Source organism: Tenrec ecaudatus, chromosome 2 (genome assembly GCF_050624435.1).
Source record: "Tenrec ecaudatus isolate mTenEca1 chromosome 2, mTenEca1.hap1, whole genome shotgun sequence".
Classification (NCBI taxonomy): Eukaryota; Metazoa; Chordata; class Mammalia; order Afrosoricida; family Tenrecidae; genus Tenrec; species Tenrec ecaudatus.
The window spans coordinates 203132699-203149392 of record NC_134531.1 but is presented as its reverse complement, the minus strand read 5'-3'; the positions used below and the strand labels follow the sequence as shown (position 1 = coordinate 203149392).

The 16694-nt window shown below is 37.4% G+C and overlaps 1 pseudogene; it reads right to left on the bottom strand.

The window, feature by feature from the left end:
• Positions 1 to 397: 397 nt before the first annotated feature.
• LOC142440439 (junctional adhesion molecule B pseudogene) lies at positions 398 to 1872 on the bottom strand (annotated as a pseudogene).
• Positions 1873 to 16694: the final 14822 nt, after the last annotated feature.

The window sequence follows — 16694 nt, the reverse complement described above, 5'->3', positions numbered from 1 at the left end:
AAACATGACCTGTCATCTGTACCACAATGTTTCTGTGAGCGCAGTTCACAATCTCAAAGATTTAGAAACAACCTGAATTTCCATCGATACACGAGTAATCTATAGCATTCTTGGTTCACTTAATGAGTAGAAATCACAAAAAAATGTTCTTCAGGAGACTCCTAGTACCCTAATTCTAATTTCAGGACTCCACCTGCCAATTCACTTACCTCCCAATTTTCTGGTCTGGCAGCAGGAGCTCTGGACAGATTAGACTTAACTAGTTGCCATTTCCTCCTCTGTCTTCCAGGATTTCAGTTTTACATATAAACTTAGAAAACACAGCTTTCATTGAGTATTTGCTTTCCAGCAAGCCTTCTCTGAGGCCACATGCACACCGCCTATTTTTTTTTCATTGAAATCATAAGATACCATTTTTATTTCCTCGTGTACCTCTATGTAAATGTAAGACAAAGCAAAGTTTTATAATCTTTTAATAACTCATGTAGCCATTGTAGTTTTGTGGTATCTGAGAGATGCAATTCTTTTAAATTATAAATGACTTCGTGTGCTTGAAATCATTTTCACTTATTTCGGTGACTTTAGATGAACTACTCTTCTGAAAGGCAGGTTCTTTTGAAAAGTAGCCTTTTCTCTGAGCATAGCGCACACCAAGGCTACAAAGAGCAATCACTAAGGCCACGACGACTACAGCTGCTATGACGCCACTTAAGTTGAGATCATCTACTTGCATTCGTTTCCCAGGACACCTGCGATATCCAATGGAATTACGGGCCTCACAGGAATATTCTCCGCTGTCCAGTTTTGAAACAGTGTTAAATTTCAGAGTTCCAGACTTTGTATTCATTGTGTATGAGCTGATCGTGCTTTGGGGCTATGTTTTAGTTTCTCTGGCAAGAGGACACCATCCTTAAACCAGGTATATTCAGGAGCTGGATTCCCTTCTTTGTCTTGACACCGTAGTTCTACCACTGTCCCACTCAGAGCAGAATTGGGTACTTCACATGATGGATCGGCTGGGGCCACTGAGACTTCCAGAGTCACAGTATCTTCTTCCAGGGTCTGCCGTGCTCTGTTGGCGCGCTGATTTCACAACGGTATCTCCCGGCATCATTTCTTGTAAAATTTTTGATCCATATACTAAAATCTATCATTTCAGCTCGGTCTTTGAAATCACCTTGAAGAGCCTGCTGATAATAGACAAAGGAGACACTCCGCCCAAGTTTCCTCCATTCTAACCGGCACGAAAGTGTCTTCTTTGGGTATTTGCAGGCTAAAATTACCTCTTCGTATTCTATTGCTGTCACTACTTGATTGTCTTTTGTGGAAGAAAATCCATAGGCCTTATGATAGCCCGGGGCTACCACCAGTTAGCCCAGCAGCAGCAGCAGGAGGAGGTGGCGGCTCCCCTCTTGCCATCTTCTCAGAACCTAGAGGGCTGCTCTTCTGAGGCAGAGGGTCCAGGCTGCAGAGGGCGCTGCCGACCCGAGGAGTGATGGTGAGGGGAGGAGAAGAGGGGCGCTGTGGGCTCCTGCTGCCTGCCCCAAGCGCCTTAGCATAGCTGGTTGCTAGGCTGCAAGTCTCCGAGCCTGGGATTAGGGGTCCGCCGGCTGTTCTTTATAGCCGGCAACGGTGGTCTTTTTTTAATTTTTATTTTATTTATTTATTTTTTTCACAATGAATGAGTTTTATTTGCAAAGTTACAGATACAGTTCAGGTTCAAGTATAGATTCATCATGGAGTAACAGAAACGACTCAGGATACTCTGACACTGGGTTCCAGTCAGTATTTTACTGTGCTATCTTCTGCCACCAGGTACTGCCGTTCTTGGTTGTTACAGTTAACCTTGCTGACAAGTTCATGAAGGCACATCACTCTGTCAGGAATCTCCTGCCCCAAAGAAGTCAACTCTCTGGGTTGGCAGACTTAGCTCCCCAAGTACTCTATCTAGGACCATCGTGTTCAAATGTGCTCAGCTCCCTTACTCTTTGGTCGGTAAACCCACTTGGTTGCCTTGTTCTGAGGGCTGGGAAGCCCAACATGTCATCTTGTTCTAGTATCCTGGTTTTGCTGTGTGTTTTTCTCATGGCCTATCAAAATGGCCATGCCAGGCTCCGTCCACAGAAACTGATCTGAACATCTTGGCCAGAGGCTGCAGTACTTTCAGCGTGCATCTGTGAAAGGGGGTAATTTTATTTTATGCCTTTTGTGTTATTCAATATGAAGTGATAAAATATTTCATCGGTCTTGGAAGACTCAAAATTCTCATATAAATGAATGTTCATTGTATAATATTGTCTGAATGACTTATGAAAATACAATTTGTTCACATAAATTATGTTTTTAAGAGTTATGTTGTACAAAACTTACTCCTCTAATTATCCAAATAAAAGAATCAATTGGTAGCTTATTCATTTGTGATATATGTACCATTGGTCCTTGAACATGTACTTTCCTGCTTCTTAAAATTTGTCATATATTTATATATTTAATAAATATGTTAACAGCAAAAAATTAGGGTTAATTAATTTCTTGCTCTAAGACAAGTATGGTTATTAAAGTTTCTTAGGTATGCCCCTACTTTCAGACAGAAAGCCAAACTCATTACCATCGAATTGATGTCAACTGATAGCAAGCCCACAGACTAGAACATGTAGAACTGCCCTGTGGGTTTCTGAGACTGTAACTGTTTACGGGAGTAGAAAGCCCCATCTTTCTCCTGTGGAGTGGCTGGCAGCTTTGAACTGTTGACCTTTCTTTTCACATCCCAATTCATAACCACTACGTGTAACTCCTATACATACACACTGCTTCAAATAGTGAGAGGAAACTATGTGATCCTATGACCAGTTCCACTAACTTTAACCTTATGTATATGAAATTTTGGTTCTCTCTCTACTTGACTACTAACAGCATCTTTGCTTTGCCTTAAAACTCTTAAGGAGACTGTAGCATCTTCCCAGAAATGAGCATGTTCACCATCATCACAGATTTCATCCTCTGGACATCTCCAGTTCTAGGGAACTCCAAGTCTTGCAGGGTCTTATGTTCTTAGTGATTTATCTGGGATCACTGACTGAAAATTTTCTCACTGTAACTGGCATTGCCATTGATCCACAGCTTCAATTTTCAATGTACTTCTTTATAACAAATTTATCCCTTGAAGACATTTGCTACATCTCAGTTACTGCTCCCAAATCTATTATGAATTCCTTAACAGGCAGGAAAACTATTTCTCTCCATTGCTCAGATTTTGCTATTGCTCCTGTTTGGAATCACAGAGTTGTCTTTACTTGTACTGATGTCTTATGACCATTAGGTTGCCATTTGTACCATTTGACTCACTGTTTCCCCACAAATGTGTGCACACTGGCCAGTGGGCTGATCTATTCTGCCATCCACACCAGTAGTATATTCAGGCTTCCTTGTACAGAGTCCAATGTGATCCATCAATATTTCTGTTATATTCCTCACATTTTGAGAGTTTCCTCCTCAGATATGCAGTTTTCCAAGTATGTTCTCATTGCTATAAGTTCAAATAGACTTTTGGTATGTATGGTCATTGTGTTTACATCATATGCTAATATATTTTCAACTGTGCTTAGGATGCATTCAGTGGAAGCCCATAACTATGCCTTATCCACATGTGCCCCACAATTAGCATTACACATTCTATTTGTAATTTCTGCGGTAACTGCAACATTAGGTCCACTCTCAAATAAGACATCTCTCAAAAATCTTCTTATTCCCATGTTTTATAGTACGGTGTCACCGTTCAGAAACCCCATCATCTTCAGCCTTTGAAACAGAGATCTTAACATTATTCTAGGCAGAATACTCAACAGATATTTTGAGTTCTTAACAAGAAATTTTCTTAGTTAAAAATGAAAATGCTTTAATTAAACACTTAAGGAAGTTTACATTCATGTATTTGAGCCCAAAACTTATAAATTTGAAACTATGCTAATTCAACACTTAATACAAAGGAAAATTGTTGATCTTATATTGAAACACATTATAATCAAATATTTATAATCAAATTTTCCTTAAGTAAATGAATTAGTTGTGTTAATAGTAAATGCTGCGACAGTATTAAAATATTTCCAAAACCCAACTAGTTAAAGATTTATTTGTGAAAAAAAAAAGAGTTATCCTTTACCTTGAGTTGTAATTCATACTGAAGAGTGTATCTGACCTTCATCAGCAAGGGCTATAACTTTCACATTCAGAAAGCAAGCTTATGACATCTTTATAATGGAGGTTGTTAATAAGACTTCCTTCAATCCTGATGCTACATTCTTTTTTATATAATCCAGGTTCTATGATAATTTGTTCAGCACACAGTGTGTTAGACAGGGTTCTCTAGAGAGACAAAACCAGATTGCTAATAATTATATATAATATATATTTATATTCATATATATTAAATATATATATTTATAAAGATAGATAACACAAGAAATGAACAGTTAAATTATATACAGATAGATAGATGCTTAATACAATAAATGTCCAGTTAAATTATAAAGCGATATAAATGGCTCAGTGCAGCTTACTCCCATGAAAGTGTTGTGAGACACTGGAAGTTCTTCAAGTCTTGAGGGCAGCCAGGTAGTCCTCTGTAGAGAGATTCAGGCTATCCCGGCACAGGCAGCAATATTCAGCCAGGTCACCAGCAGTCAGTCCTCAGCTCAAGAGATGTAAATTCCAATTGTGTGGAAAGGCAGGTCTTAAAGGGACTTCCAATAGTCCACAGATTAGGTGTCCCACAGATAGTGTAGCTTTCAAATTTAGTCACAGAACATGCAAAGCAGTCACACACTAGTCCGATGATCAAAGAGCTAGAGACAAGAAAGGCGAGGCTCACCTAGCCATTTATCTCTCCGCCCTTCAATTAATCGCATATGTGTTTATCAGCCAGGTTGGCACAATAAATTATCTCACAGAGTCAATAAGTAGGTGAAAGGATACAACTATGAGGCATATGTTTCCGGATTTTAAACGGTGCACTGTCTCCTTGTTCTTTTCACACAATTGCCTCTTGATCACTGTACAAGTTCAACATGTGTACAATGAAGTGTTGTGTAATCAGGATATTGAGTTATGAGGTAAAGGCAGAGGTACTCAAGGAAGAGAAGCCCTTCTGAGCTGCTCCACTGGCCTATTTTATTAGCATGTCCAAGGAGGATACAAAGGAGAAAGTTCACAAAGTTGAAATGCGGGGCCTAAATTAGTGCACAACTTCAGGCTTAAGCTGTTCTCATGGTTCATTACTAACAAACATTATCACATTCTGACTTCATTGAGAATCTTCTTGTTGCAACAAGTAATCTCCTTCTCACTCACTGTGCCAAGTCCCTTAACATGCAAACTTTCAACTACTTTCACCCACTTTAAGTTTAATAAAATTAACTACCCTTGAGGGAAATAGGAAAAATTTTCCCTACTCTCAACGCTATCCATATTTTATAGAATAAACACAGTCAACTGCCTTGGCATAATCAATCAAAAACATATAAAGTTACCTTTGTTCTTCGCTGATTTAACAGAGATCCATTTAACATCAGTAACCCTATCATTTCTCCACATCTTCTAGATCTGGCCTCATTCTCTAGAAGTTCCCTGTCAATGTATTGCTGCAACTTAATTTGGGTGATACTAAGGAGAGTTTAACTTGCAAGTAAGATCAATGATGTTGTTGTATATATTGAGCATTCTACTGGGTCACCTTCTTTGGAATAGGTACAAATATGGATCTCTTCCAGTAAGTTGGAAAAGTAGTTGTCTTCCAAATATCCTAGTGAAGGTGAATATGTCCTTTCAGTGCATCATCAGTTTATTGAAACAGTTCATTCGTATTTTTATAAATTCCTGGAGACTTGTTTTTAGTTAATGCTTTCAGTTCTGCTTAAACTGTTCCCTTAATACCATTGTTTCTTGCTCATATGCTGAGCAACAAATTGTGGAATGCTTACAAGTTCCTTTTTGGTACAGTGACAGTGAGTATCCTTCCCTCTTCTTTTGATGCTTCATGTATAACTCAAAATTTTGCCTTTCATATCTTTCAAAGCTGCAAAACAAAGCTTTATTTTTTCTTGATTTCTTTCAGTGAAAGATATGCTATATGTGTTCTTCCCTTCTGTTTTCAATTCTAAGGCTTTGCAAATTTCATCATAATGTTTTACTTTGTCTTCTCAAATGCACTTTGACATTTTCTGTCCAGCTCTAAGACTTCTTCATTTCTTCTATTTGTCGGGGATCATCTATGATTAAGCAGAGTCTCCTCTGACATCCGCTTCGATCTTTTGGTTCTTATCTTTTTTAATGATTTTAGGATTTTAAAAAATTTTAGTTAGCATTTCAGCCACATGTCATAAATTCAGTATTTCAATTATGTCAAGAATTGTACAATTACTACCACACCCAATTCTAGAAATTTTCTTCTTCTTTGTACTCATTGTTATTCATGTAGTTATTATTTTCTAATCCAGGCAAAAATTACTCAGGAAAACTCTACAAATGCACTAGTGTACATCTACATGTCAGTGCCATGGCTTATACACTTTTTATATGAATCATTATTGATATCCTTTTCCAAATTATTCCACCACCAAGAAAAAACTCAAGCCCTCCAGTTGGAAAAATCTTTCTCCTTCGCACATAATAATTGTCTGTCAAGTCAAACTTCTTGCCTTTTTCCTTTCTTATGGATGATGCTCTTGCTGTTTTCCCGTAGCTCCCCAGATCTTCTTTCATCAGTGTTTTTTTCATTCAGTCTCTTCTTGAGATATTCTCAAAATTCAGCTGGGATAAACTCAAGTTTAAATTTTTGCTTTCATGGACTTGTCTTAAATTTCTTCAAACTTCAACCTGAACTGCCATATGAACAATTTTTCTAAAGTTAACTACTGGCCTAGTTTAACTGTTGTTATTAGACTTCTCCATCTTATAATTAATCCTGAGAGGTCTATATGTATAGTTACTGTTTGTGTTGTTGAAAAGGATGTTTTCGAAGGAGAAATCTTTGACCACCCAAAATTCAATCATGCGATCTCCACCTTCATTTCTATCAAGTTTCAATTTTCCAACTATTACTTCTTTTTCTCCTTTTCCACCTGTGGCATTCCAACTTCCAATCATTAGCATTGAACCTTAATGGCATATTTCATCAATTTCACACTCAAGTCTATAGAATTCTTCAACTTGTCCATCACTAGCTTTTGTGGTTGGTATATAATTTGAGTAATAGTTGTATTGATAGCATATCCTTGAAGGTGAAAATATACCACAGACAGCATTGTACGTCAAGACTAATTTTGCAATGTCCTTTTTGACAATGAATGCTACGTCATTTCTCTTTATAGTGCCATCTCCTTCATACTATATCATATGATTTTCTGATTCGATGGCCAATACCAGCCCTTTTCAGCTCATTAATGCCTAGTATCTCCGATGTGTGTCATTTCACTTTGATGATGATCAAATTACCTGCATTCATACTTCCCACATTCCAAAATCTGATAATTAGCAAATGTTTGCAGCAACTTTCATCTGCATTGTCTCTTCTTAGTCTGGAAGCTCCACTGAAACTTGTTCACTTTGGGTAACCGTGCTTACATTTAAAACATCAGTGACATTGCTTCTAGCATTACAGCAACACAAAGCTACCACACTATGATAAACTGACAGAATAGTAGCGGGGTCTATTTACAGACTATGCTTATTTAGTGCACGAGAGAAATTATTTAATGCGATACTTTTAGACCAGCTGTTCTTAACCTGTGTGTGGGTGACATCCCCTTTGGGGATCAAACAACTCTTTCACATTGTCACCCAATTCATAACAGTAGCAAAATTACTGTTATGAAATAGCAAAGAAAATAATTTCATGGTGGGGGGCATTACTACAACATGAAAAACTGTATTAAAGGGTTTCAACATTAGGGAGGTTGACAACAACCTCTTCCAGGCAACGTGTCTATCTCTGACCAAATTACCATTTCCTGCATGGACTAAGTAAGAATGAGGGGGGAGGCCTGGGAATATATTGATAGAATTCACCTGTGATTAATTTTGAACAGGAATCCCTAAAATTACAACATGCTGTGTATAAAATGAGCTTTTGGAGAAGCAATAGGAGAAATCTGATTACTAGCAAGAGCCAGCAGTGGAGCAAGTCCTGTATACCCTATATTATTTCCCAGGACCTACATGGATGCAGAAATAGTTATCACATCAGAGGAGCAGTAACAGAACAAGTATCCAGAGCAAAGAACAGAGTCCTGGGCTCCCCAAACTAGGGAGCAAGTAAAAGTGAATGCTTCTGTGCTGGAGGCTGGCTTGTGGAGTGGAGCGCCTCTCAACATTGAATTGGAAACGCTGGGCTTCCTGGACCTCTGAAATAATGCTGAGTGCCTTCAGGTCATGGCTTCCTGAAATGGGGAGCTTCTGTGCACTTAATTCAGCAATTGGGTTGCTGACCCGGGGAACTTGAGCAGAACACCTTTCAGTTCAGGATACTGTGGACTGGTATGCTTCTTGGGGGATTTGTTAGCATACTGAAAGAACTTTGTAACATGTCCTGATAAACAACTTTCCTGCACATTTCTATCTGGCATTTAAATGTGTAAAAATCCATAAAAAACTTGTTAATCATGTATTTTGTCAGAGTTCCTTGTAGCCATTAAATGAATTTTAGAACTTAGGGAGGTAACATAGAGAGTATGAATGTACACCAGTTTGTCTTAATTAGTTATTACACATTTATTTATTAATTACATATTATTATTACTTATAATTACATTAAGCATGACACAGTATAACAAATGCAGGTCACAAAAACTATATATAAGACATTGTGGAAAATCAGGAATCATAACCAGTAAAAGACAAACTGACTGCCATCAAGCCAGTGATGACCCATAGGAAGCACGTGTTGGTTTCCAAGACCGTTTGCAAGAGTAGAAAGACCAACCGTTGTTCTAAGGAGCTGCTGGAGGTTTGGGGACCCTCAATGCATAGCCACTACATGACCAGCGCTCCTGGTGGGAAAAAGAGGTTAAAGTGGATCAACAAAATTAATAAGCAAAGGAGATTAACAAATCTTTCCAAGGTAACTAGAAACCGCATAAACATTCCTCCTTAAAAACAAAAGGTTCAAGCTGTGTTTGTGCAGAGTGATTTCACTGGGAAAAGGAACATTCTGAAGATTTTTTTAAAGACTATGGATGATGCTGTGCTGGAACGTCCCACACAGCACACTTAGTTATCCCATTGCTCATTCACATTGGGTGGTAGTTGACGCTCTGTGGCTACAGACGTGTCAACATTAATTAATACTTCATTGTACTTTTTAGCATAGAAACGTCTTACAAAATGTATTCACTTTTGCCATGTGTTCACAGTTCACTTTAGATTTTACGTTTATTCATTGTGTTCTCTCACTTGTCTCTCCACTGTTAGAAGTCGTGTGTTTAACTTCTTAAACCATCTCTCCTCTTGTTTGCACAGGTGTCTTTGGGATCTATGAACAGATGGGTAGTTTTTATCAGATTATTATCTCAGGATTTTGGATCCTACTTGTTGCTATTCAATTCTTTTTTATTTACCCCCATCAATGCTTTTTAATAATTGTTTTATGGGCATATCAATCACATATGATACATTTCAATAGTTTGATCATACTGAGTTGTGCAATCATTTCCTTAATACGTTTTAGAACATTTTCTTCTTTCATTGTGATTAGGACTGCCTTCCACCAACCTCCCTGGCTCTACCCCCAAACAATAAATGCAGTTAGTGTCTCTAGAGATTTAGCAGCCTTGTATTTCATATAAAGAAAAAGATACAAGACAAAAATCTACCAAAAATTATAAACTTCTTGAAAATATCTCAATTGAAAAGACAGTAGAAAATATTCAAAGTTACAACAACTTTAAAATGGGTCAAAAGCAAGCTCATAGATACGTTGTGAAATTTGAACTTATCTACATCTGCCATGAAGATCAGGAATTGCAGTCCTAAGTATAGATTACAATTCAGTATAAAGAAAACCCAAATCCCCACAACAAGACAAACAGGATCATTATGCAAGAGAAGCATTTGAAGTCGTCAAGGATTTTGTCTTGCTTACATCCACAATCAATACTCATGGGAGCAGTAGTCAAGTGATCAAAAGATGCAATGCATTCGCCAAATCTCTTGCATAAGATCTCTTTTAGAGTAATGAAAAATAAGGATGTTTCCTTGAGGGTTAAGGTGTACCTAATCCAAATCATGGCATTTTCAAGTGCTCCATGGATATGCAAAAGTTGGACATTGAATAAAAATGATACATTTGAATTGTAGTCCTGGAAAAGTGCTAGTGCAGTGCTGTAAAATACTACTGGGCACCCCTAACTGAAGGGTTGTGAGGAGGAGATGAGCCAGTCAGGATGCAGGGTAGCAACGATGAAACATATAACTTTCCCCAAGTTTTTAAATGCTACCTCCCCCCACCCCCACTCCACTATCATGGTCCCAATTCTACTTTACAAATATGGCTAGACCAGAAGATGTACATAGGTACAGATAGGAACTGGAAACATAGGGAATCCAGGACAGATGACTCCTTCAGGACCAGTGGTGAGAATGGAAATGCCTATAGGGTGGAGAGAATATGGGGTGAAACTGATTGCAAGAATCTAGGTATAGCCTCCTCCCGGGGGGATGGACAGCAGAGAAGAAGGCAGGGGGAGATGTCGGACAGTGTAACTTATGACAAAATAAATAATAATTTATGAATGATGAAGGGTTCATGAGGTAAGGGGGAGTGGGGAGGGAGGGGAAAAATGAGCAGCAGATATTAAGGGCTCAAGTAGAAGGCAAATGTTTTGAGAATGATGATGGCAACAAATATACATATGTTCTTGACACAATGGATGTATGTATGGATTGTGATAAGAATTGTACGATCCCCCAATAAAATGATTTTTTAAAGTATCGTGAATTGCTAAAAGGGCAAAGAGATCAGTCTTGAAAGGAGTATTACAATAGTGCTCCTTAAGGACAGAAGGATGGTTAGCCTGTCTTACATACTCTAAAATGGGTTGTCAGCAGAGATCAATCCCTGGAGAGTACATTGTGCTCGCTGAAGTGGTGTGGCAGTGAAAAAAGGAAGGTCCTCAAGGAGATGGATTGACCAGTGGCTGCAACAATGGGCTCAAATATAGGAATAATTGTGAGGATGGCAGAGATCAAGGAAGTGTGTTTTTCCATTGTAAACAATGTTTATGGGTTTGAATCAACCAAATGGCCCCTATCAACAAAAATACCTGCCAAAATCCACTTTTCTTTCATTTTTAAAAAAATTTAAATCATTATATTAGGTGTTCATACAGTTCTTATCACAATCCATACATACATCAATTGTGTAAAGCGCATTTGTGCATTCATTGCCCTCTTTTCAATGAGCTCTTCGTGAGAGCAGAGCAATTCTGACCCTGGACAGAGGGGATTCACCGTAACCTTAATCTATGTAATGACCCTGCAAATGGATTTTGGGCTTCCACTATCTTCTCTGCCCTTCTGCAAGCTATATACTTATGATTCCACCTGATACAATTCCCTTCTTCAGGTATGGATTTAATTATTTACCAAACTTGGATCACTCAGGCTGATGTGCTTTTTCCTTGTGAATTTAGTTGATGCTTCACTTAGATGGTTGCTTGTTTGAGGCAAGCCATTATGACTTCAGGTGCTAGCTAATCTTTTTGAAAGTCAGATACCATCTACTTTCTCCTCAAATCTTGTTGGGAATCCTTGTGACCATCTCAAGTTTGAGACAATTTATTATTTCTTTTTTTTTTAATTTTCCTTTGAGAAGCATCAGTCAGGCAGGGAGTGGTCTTGATTTTATATTAGGAGCTTTATGTAGTTCAATAATAGACGATATCTTCCTTTCATTCTATTGCTGTCACCTTGCAAGTTTATTGCTTGTGATTTAACATTAGTAAACACCTTGAAGTTGTTTCAGATAATGATGGTACATTTAACTGAAGTGAGTACATCAATCTTCTTTTCATAAGTCATTTTTACAAGTGTGCTTCAATATATTTATTCAGTATTTTAGTTTTAAAACTCTAAAACTTATTCTATCTTTCCTAATAGTGCTTAATCCTGCCATCAAGACATATGAATTTCAATTTAGAATATTTTAGGAAAGTTTTGCTTTTTGTGTTTTACAACAACTCTGTCCTAATGTTATATCTAAAAATTCACATGAATGTCTCTAATTAATCTCAATGGATAGGTCAGAATATATGTGAGGAAAGAGCCACTGAAGGCCCTTAATCTTTTCTGGAAACTACAATTACGAATGTTCCCTGAGGATTCCAACCAAAACCCCTTAAGGTTTTACCAACATATTTCAAAATAGAATTGCCATGACTGAAAATCAGGTATATCACTTCTAATGGTTTTGAAAATCTATGACACCATAACAAAGAAATAAACTCTTGGAGAGGTTTTCCATTCAAGGGATTTAAAGAAAATATGGGATTTGGCTTTACATCAGTGAATTTTATGAGGGATGGAAATATTAATGGAAAAAAATAAAGCATCAAGCTTTGTGATCAGGTATGGTTATTTCATTTTGAATTTAGTGGTTTCTATTTCAGTTTTGAATGAAATTACAAAGCTAATTGAATTGATAAAAATTTGTGTGTAAATATGCATAATCTTCATTTGACAATTTAGTAATCTTTTCTACTTCAAAATTTTTTTGCCATTAGAAAATATTATTCTAAATTAGAGCAAATTTCTTCAAAGATTTAATGTTTTAGGATAATAAACACAGTATGCATTTTGGTAGGTTGCATAATTTTATCATTTTATCATGTAATTCTAGAGAGAGAAGAGTGTGTTAGCAGACATGGGCAACCTCACCACCATCACAGAATTCCTCCTCATGGACATCACAAGCTCTCGGGAGCTCCAGGTCTTGCAAGGTCTGCTTTTCCTACTGATTTATCTGGGATCCATGGCTGGAAATCTTCTAACTCTTACTGTCATTATAACAGACATGCACCTTCACTTCCCAATGTACTTCTTCATAGCCAACTTATCCTTGCTAGATTTTGGCTGTATTTCAGTAACTGTCCCCAAATCGGTTTTAAATTCTCTGATGGACAGTAAAGTGATATCTCTAGGAGAATGTTTGGCTCAAGTTTTCCTGTTTATCTTATTTTCAGCCACAGAGTTTTTTCTCCTTGTGGTCATGTCCTATGACCGCTATGTTGCCATTTGTCACCCTCTGCATTATCAGCTCATCATGACCCCACGGCTGTGCACACAGCTCTCGGGTGGCATGTGGGCCAGTGGGCTGGTGTATTCAGCAATCCATACAGGCACCATGTTCTGGCTGCCCTTCACAAAATCCAATGTCATTCACCAGTTTTTCTGTGACTTTCCTCAAATACTGAGCATTTCATCCCAGTCTGTGCAGTTTTCTGAAACAGTGGCTCTTGCAGTCAGTTCTGGCTTCCTTTTAATCTGTTTTGTTGTCCTATTCACCTCCTATGTTAACATATTTTCTACTGTGCTCTGGATGAAATCTATGGAAGCCCGAAACAAAGCCTTCTCTACCTGCACCCCACAGCTAGCTACAGTCATTTTGTTTCTAATCTCTGGGGTATTTGCTGCTTTCGGCCCCAACTCAAATGTATCTACTGTTGAAAACTTTCTCACATCTGCATTCTACTCCATAGTGCCTGCCTTTGTCAATCGGATTATCTTTAGCCTGAGGAACAAGGAAATCAAGAGTGCTCTTGGCAGAATGATGTTTAGATATTCCAGGTTCCCCTAAGGCTTTTTGTTCCTGCTGTGTGTTTTTGTGCTCTTTCTTTAACTGAATAAAACATTTCAGTCACATAATCTTTAATTTTAACATTCAGAAAAAAGTTAAAAATTTCAGATATTTTGTTATTTAAAAAATATGGGGAGTATATAAATAAGCAGTACTTAATTATTTGAAAAAGGCTTTACTTGAGTTCAATGAATTATTAATACGAGTAGACCCTTTTGTGAATATTAGTTATTATATGTTTAATAGTGGATAAATAGAGCAATTTTAATTATCCAATTGTATTTTCCATGAAAAAAAATACTAGGGCATTAAATCATACTGACTTGTGTTCTATCTTTGTTTGATAAAGTTTGAATGAAAACTCAATATTCTTTAACTGATTTTAGCTTAATTTTAAAAATGTACACATCAAGGTAGGATGTCAGTCAACTATTTCTACACATAACATTCATTGATATTTGTCAGACATGTTCACTTTGTTTCAACATTATAGTTATTTTTACTCAAGTTGTTTCACTCTCATTAATTAAGACTCACTCACCCAAGTCTTCATTTTCTGGTTCCACTTACTCGGTGGTGCCGTTTGGTGAATGTTGAACTGCTCACCACAAGATAAGTTGGTGCAAACACCAGAATGATGAGTCTAGTTGCTCACATGGTGATTTATAACCTCAGAAACCCTTTATTATAACTATGAGTCAAAATATAATGATTGAGATTGTTTTATTCTGCAATTTATTCTCATATGTAATCATTTGAAAGTGAAAACCTTATTATCGATGTTCTTTATTTTTTTATTTAATATTTATTTTTCGTGCGAAGTTGGTTGGTTGGTTCCTCTGGGAGTAATTTTTTCAATGTTATACTTTTTATTGCATCACATTTATTTGATTCTATATTTGAATTGTGGTTGTTGTTGTTTTTTTTTCAGTATGCTCACATTGTATGTGCTTATTGCAATATATTTATTGTGCCAACCTCTCCAATTAATACATGTGAGATTAGTTGAAGGGTGGAGAAATAAATGGCTCGGCGTGCCTCATCTTTCTTGTCTCTTGCTTTTTGATGATCAGACCAGTTTACAGCTGCCGTAGCTGGTTCTGTGCCTCAACTTGCAAGCTCTACTGCCTGTGGGATAGCTAACACATGGACTGTGTATGTGTAGTTTCAATTTCCTTCAAGACCTGTTTTGCGATGCTACTGGAGTATACATCTCTTGAGCTGGTTCAGTAGAACCCTGTCATCTGTCTAACTGTTTATGACCTGCCTTGTTTGCTACCTGTGGCCAGATAGCCTGAATTAGGACTACCTGGCCTTCCCTCAAGTCTCGAAGGAGTTGCCAGGGTACTAGCTGTCTCACGAAGTAAGTGGCACTGGGCCATTTGTACTGCTCTATAGATTAATTAACTCTTTATTTCTTATGTTATACATATACATATATGTCCCTAAAAATATATACAGAACCATAAGTATCCTGCTTTTGTTTCTCTAGAGAACTCTATCTAAATACCTATATAATTCAATATGCCTGAATTGCATGTTCCTGTAAGTTACTTTTTTTTAGTTAACTACAGAAGAAAACACATCACCAAAAAACCCTATTTATTTCAGTATTCTAAAGGGATATTTAAAGTTCAACATTTTTAATCAACATATATCACTTAGGTTAATAAAAATTAGTTGGTGTACACACTAGGGACAAAGATTACTGTTTTGCATGAATTCCCAGAAAAAAAAAAACCAATGTATCTTGAAAGTACAGCCAGAATGCTCCTTAGGAATAAGAATGACAAAACTTCAACTTATACTCTTTGGAGACCAATTCGTGGCATGGACATCATGCCTAGTAAAGTAGGGGGTCAGTGGGAAAAAAAGAGAAGAAAGTCAATGAGATGAATTAACACAGTGGATGTAATACTTGGCCCCAACATGAAGATTGAGAGTATGTCACATCACTGGGCAATGTGGTATTCCGTGGCACATAAGTCAGATCCAACTTCATGTGGTATTCTGTGTCGCTATGAGTCAGATCCAACTGCATGTCATCTTACAGCAGTAGTAGCATCTGCTAAACAATCTACTATTTTTGCCACCTTCTTAAGGTTAATATAAAATTACATGGGAGGAAAAATGCACACAAATATATTGCCCGGTTTATAGCTGAGGGAAGTTGACAGAGTGAGGAATCGGGCATCGTGCAGCCTACTTGAGTTAGTGCTGCAATAGAAAGCAGTGAAGGAACCTTTCAGAAAGGTTCAGAATGAGGGCATCACAAAATACTGTTGTGAGAATCCAGTCTAGTGTTGCAGGCTGCTAGCAGTGGTACCTGGATTTTCTTTCCAAAGAGTACATTAAAGAATTGTTGGTCAGCAACATCAAAAATGAAAACAGAAAAACTGACACCACATTACCAATATTATAAATAGTTCTGTGTTAAAATTCTACACATATTTTAGAGATAAGCAATATTATCCACAATTCTAAATATTATTTCAGTGACTATAATTCTGTGTGACTAACTCTATATAAAACTTAAATCATACTAATTAGTACATTCAACTGAATTAATTTCATGAATTCTCCATAGTCTATTATACTTGCTTTAGCAAATGAGCACAATACAAATCGATTAATTTTAAATAACATCCCTTTCCTAACTCTAACTTTCCCCTTCTTCCACCTCTCAGTACTCCCTCTCACCTAGATTGGTGCTGCTCTAATACCCACAGGATCTCTGCAACCTCCTGGATGTCGGTTTTAATTCCCTAGGCTTTCCCCCTATCTATAGTGTCGTTTGTTCACAACATTTTCCCCACTACCTTCTCCTGCCAGGACACTCCAGGACCATGGA